The sequence below is a fragment of the Bos indicus genome, chromosome 14 (assembly GCF_029378745.1).
Source record: "Bos indicus isolate NIAB-ARS_2022 breed Sahiwal x Tharparkar chromosome 14, NIAB-ARS_B.indTharparkar_mat_pri_1.0, whole genome shotgun sequence".
Taxonomy (NCBI): domain Eukaryota; kingdom Metazoa; phylum Chordata; class Mammalia; order Artiodactyla; family Bovidae; genus Bos; species Bos indicus.
Genome location: NC_091773.1, coordinates 78123934 through 78137710, shown reverse-complemented (window position 1 = coordinate 78137710; position 13777 = coordinate 78123934). Strand labels below are relative to the sequence as shown.

The following is a 13777-nucleotide window of genomic DNA, read 5'->3' as shown; positions in this document are numbered from 1 at the left end:
TTATTTGAAGAGGGGAAAAAAAAAAATCACATGTCAGCAGCCAAGGCCAGAAACATGGGATGGCATCACATTTTTCAATGACGGCATTGGATTTCTTTCATTACTTTGTTCGCAGCCATTGAATATTTCTCGCACTCACTGAACACGCTTCCCTCTGTCCTTCTAGTCCTCCTAAAAGCGTTTCAGGAGGCCATTTGAATCAGAAGAATCACAGTAATTGCTGGGGCTTCTGGGAGAGGAAAACGGAGTAGAGGCCCTTACTGGAGGACTTCATGAAAAATGAAAGGTCAAGTTGGACTGGCCCCCAAAATCGTTAGACCATGCTTCTTCCTTCATTCATCATCAGCTCCCATTGTTAAAAACCTTTAAGCCTAAAGTGATCTTTTTAATTTTGAATTCATGTGCGTCCCGCCCTCAAGTCCGGAGGCTGAAATCACTTTTCTTCACGCCTCACTTGACACAGTTGTTCGGCCGCATTTCCCGTTCTCTTGACTACTTGAGACAAAAACCCATTTATTGCAAACTTCTATTTTACAAGGGCAAACCCTGAGTAATCTTTGTTTTAAACGTCTCAGAAGTTTAGAACTTGGTATGAGAGGACTGAGAAAAAGTTTCCCGAAAAGAATGATCTATTACTCGGCAAATACTCCTCAAAATGGGAAAACCAGTGTGGCAGCAAGAATATATTGCTTTCCTTAGATATGTCTTAAAATATAGTGGGGTGAAACAAGCAGCCCAAATAGTCCTGCTGACTGGCTATTTTGATTTATAGTGAAATATCTCCATTCCCCTCCAAGAAAATAATTTTAAATAAGACCATTCAAAAGTATATATGAATCTCACTCCTTACCCTGTTCAGTAAGAGGTATGATGAACATAATGGACACTTTTGAGCCTACTAGGCAACAGGCAATCTACTATGAGAACCATGATTCAAATTTGTGACTGAATTAATCCAGTCCCTTGGCAAAGGGAACGAATAATCTGATGTATTGTCTGTGGTATCAGTTGACATGTGAGTATACACGATTGAGTTTTTCTAGAGCCCTGTACACCTTACTCACATTCATTTTAATTCTATAGTCAGTAAAACTTATATTAATGAATAAATCAGTACTAAATATTGCATGTTTCAGTCCATTGCCTGACAGAGTCTGAAAGCACTTTTATGTATTTATGTACAGAAGTATGTATAGGATTTTCTTTTGCCTTCATAGGCTGTGACATTTATAAACTTATTTTATTGGTTTCTGCAATTACGTAAACTCCCAAGCCTCAGATTCCTAATTTGTGAAATGGAGATCAAAACAGAAAATTTAGATCAAGGATTTAGCATTGTTCTTACCACTGTTGACAGCTCTCAATGAGAGAGCTCTGAAATAGCTCAGAGAATAAACCTCTACTTTTACAGATTATCCCTTGACTTACATGTAGAAACCAAAGGAACTTTTTATGTTGCTGTTGTTTAGACGCCAAGTCCTGTCTGAATCTCTGTAACCCCATGGACTGTAGTACTCCAGGCCTCCCTGGAGTCCCTTACCATCTCCTGGAGTTTGCCCTAGTTCATGAAATTCCAATATTTTGGCCACCTGATGCGAAGAACTGACTTATTGGAAAAGACCCTGATGCTGGGAAAGATTGAAGGCAGGAGGAGAAGGGGATGACAGAGGATGAGATGGTTGGATGGCATCACTGACTTGATGGACATGAGTTTGCACAAGTTCTGAGAACTGGTGATGGACAGGGAGGCCCGGTGTGCTGCAGTCCATGGGGTCACAAAGAGTCGGACATGACTGAGTGACTGAACTGACTGATGTCCATTGAATCAGTGAATGCCATCCAGCCATCTCATCCTTTGTTCCCCTCTTCTTCTTCTGCCCTCAGTCTTTCCCAGCATCAGGGTCTTTTCCAGGGAGTTGGTTCTTTGTATCAGGTGGCCAAAGTATTAGAGCTTCAGCATGAGTCCTTCCAATGAGTATTCAGGATTGATTTCCTTTAGGATGAACTGGTTTAATCTCGTTGCTGTCCAAGGGACTCTCAAGAGTCTTCTCCAGCACCACAATTCGAAAGCATCAATTCTTTGATGCTCTGCATTCTTTATGGTCCAACTCTTGTTATCTGTACATGACTATTGGAAAGACCATAGCTTTGACTATATTTCTCTCCAAAGCAATGTCTTTACTTCTTAATACTATACTCTCTAGGTTTCTCATAGCTTTTTTTCCAAGAAGCAATCATCGTCTAATGTCATGGCAGCAGTCACCATCTTCAGTGAGTTTAGAGCCCAAGAAGAGGAAATTCGTCACTGCTTCCACATTTTCCTCTTCTATTTGCCATGAAGTAATGGGACAGGATGCTATGATCTTTGCCTTTTTAATATTGAGTTTTAAGCCAGGTTTTTCACTCTCCTCTTTACCCTCATCAAGAGGCTCTTTAGTTCCTCTCTGCTTTCTGTCACTAGAGTGGTATCATCTGCATATCTGAGGTTGATGATATTTCTCCCTGCAAACTTGATTCTACCTTATAACTCATCCAGCCTGGCATTTCACATGATGTGCTCTGAATATAAGTTAAATAAACAGCCTTGTTGTTTTTCTGACATAAAAATTGTAAATGGAATAAGCATGAGTGTAGATATTCTGTTTCATATTTCAATGATGAACACTAATAATTATTATTTAAATTTTTAATGGAAAAATATTGATAAAACTTTAACGTGCATCTCTTAATGTAAATTAGGGAGCAAAATTCCTCCTTTGATAAATGTGCTACAGTAATTATGAATTAAAAATTTAAATATTACAAACATAAATTCAAGCTAAAGATTCCAGTGGAAAAATTTGTCACAGAAAGTTATAACACAAGGAAATATTTGCTTATGGAAGAAGGTTAGGGAATGATGAAAGGAAGTTAAATGAAATTTCAGATCTTAGACCTTCAACTGTGTGGTGATATGAGAGGAACTTTCATATGCACCAGTGAAATATTAGTAAAATAATATCATTAGGAAACATTAAAATAAACTTGAGTCTAGAGTGAGACATGAAGGCTCATCCCAGAGTCTGAGTCTGTTAATTCAGGGAGGTCAATGCTAAATTGCGTCAGTCGTGTCTGACTCTGTGCGACCCCAGAGACGGCAGCCCACCAGGCTCCCCTGTCCCTGAGATCCTCCAGGCAAGAACACTGGAGTGGGTTGCCATTTCCTTCTCCAGTGCATGAAAGTGAAAAGTGAAAGTGAAGTCACTCAGTCGTGCCCGACTCTTCTCGACCCCATGGACTGCAGCCCACCAGTCTCCTCCACCCATGGGATTTTCCAGGCAAGAGTACTGGAGTGGGGTGCCATTGCCTTCTCCAGGGAGGGCAGTAGGTGCAGTATTTTTCAAAGCTATGTAGGCGGTTCTGGTACCAGCCAGGCCTGCAGCCACTGTCCATATGGTTTGCAGCCTCCCTCGTCCTGTCTGTACAAATGGTCACAGGTTGTTCGTGCAGACATTTAAGGTCGGTGGAATCTCTCCAGACAGTCTTCACACAGCTTCCCATGGGTCTCTTCCTGTCTTGGATGTGTACGGCGGAGGTGGACACATTGATCTAGAGTTGTCCACCAGAGACCAGGGTAGATGTAAAGACACCAGAAGATGTGCCATGGAGGTCACCATGGTTCACAGGGAGCACAGCACCTATGCTCAGGGGCATAAAGCTCGTTCCAATGTTGTCCTAGACCTAGGGTTGGGGTATTTAATAAATATTTTGTTATAGGAAAATAAAATGTTTTATATTTAAAATATTAATTATTAAATACTATATTTAATATATAGTTTATATGTGACATGCATTACATATGTAAACTGATTAAAATATATCACATAGAATACATTTTATTATAAATATGATAAATTTAAATAATAGATTCAAAAATTCAAGTATTTTCCTATCTCACTCACCTCTCAATAGTAAAAAAGAAAAATCAACTGTATTTAGAACAAAGCTTAGCTTGAGTGCTAAATGGCTCATAGTCTGTTGATCCTCAAAACATTACATTTTAGAGTGATTTAGAAAACTCTTCTGGCAAATGTTTTCTTGTATGTGGCATCAGTTAGATTCTGATTTTGGAAATCAACTGAGAGAGAACAGACGCCAAGTTTGCGTTCAGCAAAGTGAGTAAGAACCCGGTGATGGTCCCAATTAAAAGTCTAAGATATAAATCTTAGTTTAAAACGTCTTGCCTTAGAAAAGTTTTACAGCTTTTTAATGAAGAAAGAGATGAGGGGAAAGGCAACTCCTGTTCACTTGACATTTGAGATTCATAGAGTAAAAGGACATGTCAAGATGATGCATGAATTCCCTTCAAGAGCTGTGTCGACAGTTTGCAGACACTGAGCCACTTGAAAGTACACTCGAGGCACTAACTGAAAATTCCCATGTGAACTGTTTCTTCTTATCTCTTTAGCATGAAGTTAACCTTCTTCAAAGAAAACTTTTCATGAGTTGTATTTTAGAATCGAAATTTTGAATCATACCAACTTTTCGGTTGATGAATTTTCCTCTAAGTAGCTTTATTAGATGGAGAAGGCGATGGCACCCCACTCCAGTACTCTTGCCTGGAAAATCCCATGGACAGAGAGGAGCCTGGAAGGCTGCAGTCCATGGGGTCATTAAGAGTCGGACACGACTGAGCGAATTCACTTTCACTTTTCACTTTCATGCATTGGAGAAGGAAATGGCAACCCACTCCAGTGTTCTTGCCTGGAGAGTCCCAGGGACGGGGGAGCCTGGTGGGCTTCCGTCTATGGGGTCGCACAGAGTTGGACACGACTGAAGTGACTTAGCAGCAGCAGCAGCAGCAGCTGTATTAGGAGGATGGCTATTCACTGCATGGGTAAATTTTTTTTTTTCAGGCTTTTTCATTGTATTAGAATAATTTAATTAACTCAGAAGAATTTAAAATTTTTTATTAATATAGCTCAGAATGTGTTGTCTCTCAGGCTTGGCTGAGAGAGATTCAAAAAACATCAAGGATAAAATTATCAAAATTATTATATTTATCTGTTAAAGCACTGGCTTTAACAGTGAGTCGATCATGCCCCAGCCAAGCCTGGAGTTCCCACAACCCTGACAAGTCCCTGACCTATTCTACTAAGTCCAGCTGAGAAGGAGCTTACACTGTCAAAAGAGCAAAGCTCTGGACTGAACTGAAGCTCTGGACTCTGCAGCTAACAGTATTCCTCATATAATTGCCAACACCTACATTTTGTCAAATAATTTTCCTTGGGGAATATTTTCCCCTTTTCTTTGCAGTCCTGGAACTGAATTTGGAGCTTCAGTGTACTTCTGCTGGTGTTATACAGATGTTATTACACTTTGACATTCTTATTAGGTCAAAGATTTACATTAGTTTACTTCTATCCATGTTTTGTTTGAAACTTTGTGTTTACTGGTGCTTTACATTATTATACCATAGCTGCCTGTTTTAAGAGACTAAATTCTGCCATTGATTTCCTTGATTTAAATTCCATTCTGTCATTTCCCAGCTAGGTGCCTTGGGCAATTTAAGTCCTCTGAACCTCCATTTTCTCCCTTGAGATAATAACTAACTATTAGGGCTGTTGTGAATGAGATAATATTGCAAAGTACTTAGAACAGTATCTGACATATAGTAAACAGAAAATAGATATCATTTGTCATTAACACTTTGTGCAACAACTAAGTTATATTATAAATCTTTCCTAAAGAAGTGAGTTCTTCCAAATGGCAGAAATTCCAGCTAATTAAATCCAAAGGCCTGAATATTCTAGAAAAGTGGTAATGGAATTGAATTCTTGGAGAAGAAGCTCCGAAGAGAGTGAAATCAGCACAGTCGTGAACAGGGACTTTACCTTGGAGATCTTTGAGGAAGATAGACAAGAAAAAAATAGCATGAAGACAGGACACAATTTTGGAATGTGCTTACATTTATATAAAATAACAAGTACAGTATTTAAAACTCCAATAAGAGCATGAAAATAGGAAAGCAATACCACCGTAGGGATAATTATAAAAGAGCTTCAAAAAGTAAACAAGAGAATCATAGACTACTGTAAAATGATTGGTGTTGGTCAGTCACTTAAGGATTAAAATGTTTGATCTAGGAATTGAGACATTAAAGAAATTAGCCAAATTGTCCAGAGAATTTTTAAAACAAAAAGTAGAACTTGAGTCTATCCTCCATGTGAACTAAGAATTCAATGGAGAAGTAATAAGAATAGTGTCCCCAGAAGAAGGAACTGGAAGGAAAAATTGGCAGCAGGGAGAACTGACTGCACCGAGCACATCAGGCACCCCAGTCCAGCAAACTTGAAGGTTCGTGAAAAGAGAGGAGAGATTAAGATTGGCGGGTTAAATTAGTGGTTGTTTGCAGAGAAATTATACTAATGCAAAGAACTTTCTTTACCTTCTGTGGGTTTAGTAGAGTCATTGAATTATTGTGGGCTTCCCTGGTGGCTCAGCTGGTAAAACAATGAGGGAGACCTGGCTTCGATCCTTGGGTTGGGATGTTTCCCTGGAGAAGCGAAAGGCTAACCACTTCAGTATTCTGACCTGGAGAATTCCATGGACTATTCCATGGGGTCGCCAAGAGTTGGACACGACTGAGAGACTTTCACCTTCACTTTTCACTTTGAATTGTTGTTATGTGTATTTGTTTGTCTGTTTTGCTTTTAACTGAAGAATGTTCTCCAAAGTGAGGTTGTAACAGAGCCGCGTAGAACACTGTTGCAGTAGCTCAGGCATGACTTGAAAAGAATCAGAACTTGAGCAGAATGACATCACTTTCACCTGTTAGGATTCAGTTCGGTTCAGTTCAGTTGCTCAGTCATGTCTGACTCTTTGTGACCCCAGGGACTGAGCACACCAGGCTTCCCTGTCCTTCACCAACTCCTGGAGCTTACTCAAACTCATGTCCATTGAGTTGGTGATGCCATCCAACCACCTCATCCTCTGTCGTCCCCTTCTCCTCTGCCTTCAATCTTTCCCAGCATCAGGGTCTTTTCCAGAGTCAGCTCTTTGCATCAGTGGCCAAAGTATTGAAGTTTCAGCTTCAGCATCAGTCCGTCCAATGAATAGTCAGGACTGATTTCCTTTAGGATTGAATGGTTGGATCTCCTTGCAGTCCAAGGGACTCTCAAGTTTCTTCTCCAGCACCACGGTTCCTCTGTCCATGGGATTCTCCAGGCAAGAATACTGGAGTGGGTTGCCATTCCCTCCTCCAAGGGATCTTCCCAACCCAGGGATCGAACCCACACCTCTAATGTCTCTTCATTGACAAGTGGGTTCTTTACCACTAGGGCCATATGGGAAGCCCTTCATAATGTGTACATAATTTCAAAACATCATGTTGTATACCTTAAATGTATGCAATTTTCATTTGTTAAAAACAATCAAATCTCAAAGAAAAAAAAAAAGAATGGAAAAGAAATGCCCGATGAAATATTATTTTCTTTAATAGTATCAGAATCAGTGAGTGATTGAGTGATATCTTAGGGAAGTTCAACTGAATTGGGTGGGATGTGGTGACAAAATGACAGGCTAAAATCCAGGTGTAACACTGAAACTAAGGAAGAGTTAACAAGAAACTGCCTCTAAGCTTTAAATACACCCATCAGACATCATGGGATCACTAATGGCCAATTCAAAACCTATCTTTTGATGGTGTGGATCCAATTTTCTCTAGGTCTCCAGGGAAAAAGGGATAAGGGGATAAAGTCAATTTTCCTCTTCTAAAAATCTATTTTTAAAATTTTTTTAGACACTGTGCTACCACAAAATTAATGATTCTTTTAGCAACTGCACTTGTTTCATTTTTTCCAAGGTCCTCCAGGCTACTTCTCTAGAGAGTACACAAAGTTTCCACAGTGCTATTTTTGTAATCTAAAGCAGTTGTGCTTTCAGGCCTGATGCTACAACTGTAATTTTAATTTATCAACCTGCCACTCAGTAAAATGCTGTAAAAACATCTGAACGCTTAAACCCATCATTTGTTTCTGCACTTGTCGATGACACTCTTCTGTACTTGTCAAAATCATTTAAACTGCACTATGATAGCATACACAATATCACCAATAAATTGGATAATCAATCATGTATGTATATATTTTGACAGTGGTGTCTTGAATGCATGGGTTCCAGGACACACTTTTAAGAAGCAATCATTATGCTTCAATACTAAGAAAACAGTACAGTCATCAGAGTCTTCCTCAATTCTTACAATTTAAAAAATGTCTTAGGAAGCAGAGAGGCTGATTATGACTCAAACAGCTTTTACTGCTTCAGTGAAATGTTCTCCTTGGGGAAAAGGAAGTAATTGCAGATTATAGCAGGCAGGAATATAGTGTTACTTGGAGGGAAGAAAATACATAGGATCATTAAATAGATTTATTTAAGTTCTGCTTATAAAGAAAGCAGTGGTGCAGGACTTTATAGCTGATGATATTTCAGAAGAGTGCTATCAGCACTTTCACTACCATCTAATTTGTTCATATAATAAAGTGTCACATTAAGCCAAATGTCACAATTCATATCAGATTTATTTTGAAATTGTTGTCATTATATATCATAGGCAGCCTCTCTCCAAAATTTGGATGAGATCTTTGATCATAATTGTCATTTTAAATTAATTTATCATTTGATATAAATACATGTAGGAAAAAAAAAAAGCACCTGTTCAGTCATTAAGTCCATTCAACCCAGCAACAAATCTGGTATCATACAGGCTACATGACTGTTTAGCATAAATGTTGTTAAAATGGTAAAAATAATATTGACCAATCTAACTGCACCATCTGAACTCTCAGCCATTACAATTTTCACCATTTAATTATTTTTAAAAGGCAAATCTAATGAGACGACAAAATCTGTGGAGGATTTAAAATCATGTCTTTATCACACAATTCTAACTTATCCAAGCAAATTTATGGACATCAAATACCTATATATAAGAAAATAAATTGCTAAACTTGGCATACATAAAATTCCACAACGAGAAGAACTAATCTCGAGTGATATTATGGAATCAAATCAAAACAATTAAGGCTTTGACAGGTATGTTAACTAACACAACTACCACTGTTTCCATATTGCCACTGATACTGTTTTTGAGGAATTAGTTTTTAAAATGTGAAGCCGCATTGGAAAGGGTAAGCATATAATCTGACTGATGATAGATATGTTTACTGAATGTATTTATGAATAAAATAGAAATGGTGGCTCAGATAATTTAGATGTCATATGTAGAAATACTGCATGAAGAGACTGCTATTCATCCAATTTGAAATAAAATCTTAGTCTTATGTGCTTATGGACTCTGTCCTGAACACAATCACTCACTAGAAGTAAGTATGCAAAATAAAGTGCTTTGCTTTCATTCATCTGAAATCAACCCAGCTCAAAGGAAAGAAAAGTAGTTAAGCTTATTTGAAGAGAATAAATTCTTGCTTTTTTTTAGCTCCATAAAATATACCTAAATCTGGCTTTCTAGTTGAATCATACTTGATTATCTAAATAATTCCCTAGCAGTAAATATTTTCCATAGAGGGCTCAAGGTATTGATTAGCTTTTATTTTTTGTTGCTCATTGAATCGTTACTAACTCTCATGTAGCTACTATAGATACTATAATTCTTTCAATACAAGAAAACAGAAGGAAAAATGATGTAATGTCCATAAAGACATACGGCGTATCGGTAGCCATTGGAATGGAATCCAGCTTAGGCTTTTTTTAAACAGCTGCCAGTTTCACGCATACTAACACTTCATGCTCTCTTCTGAGTTTCATATTCATTTGCGTCATCATGAAGGCCTAAATAATACCCTTAATTATTCAGAAAAATACATAAAAAGTTATTTATTGCTTTCAGAGACATTACAAATCCCAGATTTGCATTATAAAAGTGCTGGCAAAAGTTTCAAAGCCTCACTTTCCAATTAAATCCTGTTCATCCAGCCAAGAATTACTGATCTTTATTTCTTCAATCTCAAAGTTGTGACCTTTTAAACATTTTCAATGACATTTTCAAAACACAGAATACTTTTTGATTCAAAAGGTTTCCTGCTTAACTCTGCAGAACAAATCAGTTATCACAGCATAATCAATAGTGGCCAAATATTAGCGTAAGAGATAAGAAAGCCTTCCTCAGTGATCGATGCAAAGAAATAGAAGAAAACAATAAAGTGGGAAAGACTAGTATATCTTCAAGAAAAGTAGAGAGACCAAGGGAAGTTTTCATGCAAAAATGGGCAAAATAAAGGACAGAAATGGTGTGGACCTAATAGAAGCAAAAGATATTAAGAAGAGGTAGCAAGAATACACAGAACTATACAAAAAAGATCATCATGACCCAGATAATCATGATGGTGTGATCAGTCATCTAGAGCCAGACATCCTGGAATGTGAAGTCAAGTAGGCCTTAGGAAACATCACTACAAACAAAGCTAGTGGAGGGGATGGAATTCCAGTGAGCTATTTAAAATCCTAAGAGATGATGCTATGAAAGTGCTGCACTCAATATGCCAGCAAATTTGGAAAACTCAGCAGTGGCCACAGGACTAGAAAAGGTCAGTTTCATTCCAATCCCAAAGAAAGGCAATGCCAAAGAATGCTCAAACTACCGCACAATTGCACTAATCTCATACACTAGCAAAGTAATACTCAAAATTCTCCAAGCCAGGCTTCAACAATACGTGAACAGTGGACTTCCAGATGTTCAAGCTGGATTTAGCAAAGGCAGAGGAACCAGAGATCAAATTGCCAACATCCGCTGAATCATGGAAAAAGCAAGAGATTTCCAGAAAAACATCTATTTCTGCTTTATTGATTATGCCAAAGCCTTTGACTGTGTGGATCACAACAAACTGTGGAAAATTCTGAAAGAAATGGGAATACCAGACCACCTGACTTATCTCCTGAGAAATCTGTATGCAGGTCAGGAAGCAATGGTTAGAACTGGACATGGAACAACAGACTGGTTCCAAATAGGAAAAGGAGTACGTCAAGGCTGTATATTATCACTCTGCTTATTTCACTTATATGCAGAATACATCATGAGAAATGCTGGACTGGATGAAGCACAAGCTGGAATCAAGAGCTCCAGGAGAAATATGAATAACCTCTGAAATGCAGATGACACCACCCTTATGCCAGAAAGTGAAGAACTAAAGAGCCTCTTGATGAAAGTGAAAGAGGAGAGTGGAAAAGTTGGCTTAAAGTTCAACATTCAGAAAACGAAGATCATGGCATTGGGTTCCATCACTTCATGGCAAATAGATGGGGAAACAGTGGCAACCGTGGCTGACTTTATTTTGGGGGGCTCCAGAATCACTGCAGATGGTGACTGAAGCCATGAAATTAAAAGAAGCTTGCTCCTTGGAAGAAAAGCTCCAGCATTTCTTTAATATGCTGTCTATGACTAATCTAGACAGCATATTAAAAAGCAGAGACATTACTTTGCCAACAAAGGTCCGTCTTGTTAAAGCTGTGGTTTTTCTAGTAGTCATGTATGGATGTGAGAGTTGGACTATAAAGAAAGCTGAGAGCCGAAGAATTGATGCTTTTGAACTGTAGTGTTGGAGAGAAGACTCTTGAGAGTCCCTTGGACTGCAAGGAGATTCAACCAGTCCATCCTAAAAGAGATCAGTGCTAAACATTCATTGGAAGGACTGATGCTAAAGCTGAAACTCCAATATTTTGGCCACCTGATGTGAATAACTGACTCATTTGAAAAGACCCTGATGCTGGGAAAGATTGAAGGCAGGAGGAGAAGGGGATGACAGAGGATGAGATGGTTGGATGGCGTCACCGACTCAACAGACATGAGTTTGAGCAAACTCCAGAAGTTGGTGATGGACAGATAGGCCTTGTGTGCTGCAGTCCATGTGGTCACAAAGTTTCGGACATGACTGAGCGACTGAACTGAACTGTAATGTTAGCAAAAGCCTGGCATTTCTTGTACTTCTAAAGCTTATCAGGAAAAAAAAAAAGAAACACACTGAGCAGCTATATTTTGGCATGCTAACTAAGGTGTAATTTTAAAATGAAAAGCCAACTCCCAAATATTTTATGTTTTTAAAACCTTATTATTTCTTTTGTGTAGTTTTTACTAGGTCACATTTAAAACTCAGTGTTTACAACCTGCAGACCATGTTCAACTTCAAAATGATATAATGGTGCCTGTAGTTTGACTCAGTGGTAGGCAAACCTTGACAATAACCTCTCTTTCGCTTCAATAAAAAGCATATAAAAGATGAAATACTTGATGAGACATTTTTCTCAGAAACTGGCTAAATTATCATAACATGCAGGAGGTATTTCAATGAAGTATGTGTTATAGCCCAACTGGATAGTAAGAATTTTGAAAACCTTTTTTAAAAAGTGAGGGTCTCTAGAGAAGTTATTTTAAAATTGTGTTCCTTGACCATAGGCCCTTGATTATCCACATTAATCTCAGTAGGCCCATGGCAGTCTAAATTCTCCAACTTTCTGTGTAAGCCCACCAGGTCACAGATTAAGGGTCTGCCCCATAAATTGGAGCATCTTAATCCTAATTTTCTTTAGTCATCAGGTTTTGGTTTGAAGCTGGTGAGAAGGGATTTTATAGCATCTCTGCCCTTTGTATAATGAACAGCCATTCAATTCCAATAAGTGCATCAATTCATTATTTGAAGGGCACTGTAAGAATGTGTGCAAAATATTATGTGATAACAATGTCAGCTGCTGTTCTAAACCAGGCACTACACAGGAATAGTTTCCTACTGTCATGACTGAATATTGAGCTTTCCTTCCATATTGCAAAGATCACACCAAATTACCATTGATGGAGAATTTTGTAAAATGTTTAGACATTTATTTTTGACAATGACAAGTGAAGGATGGTGACAGATTATTTAGATTTAAATATCTAGTATGAAAATATTCTGCAGTTCACAATATTGTTGAGCAGTGTTAACTGCTTAACATTTAAACTTTCAAAGCGAACATTAAAAACAAGAAGTGGATGTTTGCTATGATATCATTTCATTATAATCAAGACTTCATTTCCAAGATTTTTATCCTTAGTTCTGAATATCAAATCAGTTATACTTGGATGAAATTTATGCGGTGTAAAATCCTGTTAAAGCCATCTTGCCAGGTGCAAAGCAAGATAAAAAGGTAGACTAGACGAGTGTTCCTCACCATCATCTCAGTAAAACAATGCCAATCCATGAATTGTTTTTGACCAGTGTATGGCTAATTAAGGTACAAAAGAAGAGGAGTAAGCATTTAGAAACTTTTATAGCATTTTTGATACTGCTGTGACCTCTAATTGTTCGATTTTGTATTTTCTGAAATCATCAATTTGTGATGGATTGGTAATTTTAAAATTAAAGACCTACTCCCTCAACACAATAAGTTAAGAAGCCTTGGCTAAGACTAAGCCTTTAGTTCAAGGATGTTATTTAATAAAGAGGATAAAGTAAATGAGTTGATATCTTTAATGTCATACATTGCTTGGTAACTCTAATCTAAAGAAGATAAAATAGGGTAAAATAGGAGGAAACAGAATTTGCTTCTACTCACAAGTACATCAAGAGTACATCTACAAATGGAAGAGTTCTCACAGATCAGCAGCTGAACAGTAGCAGAAGGAAGACCTGAGACACCTAAAGACACAAGAAAATCCCCACACAACCGGGTTAGACAGAAGAAAGGAAAAAAAGAAAAAATTGGAAGGGACCATCAACCTCGACAGGTAGCTGAAGGTGAAAAGAAATCC

At 38.0% G+C, this 13777-nt stretch overlaps 1 protein-coding gene across 7 annotated transcripts in view; it reads left to right on the top strand.

The window, feature by feature from the left end:
• RALYL (RALY RNA binding protein like) overlaps positions 1-13777 on the top strand; it is an 819948-nt gene that overhangs the window by 687728 nt on the left and 118443 nt on the right. The window lies entirely within an intron of this gene.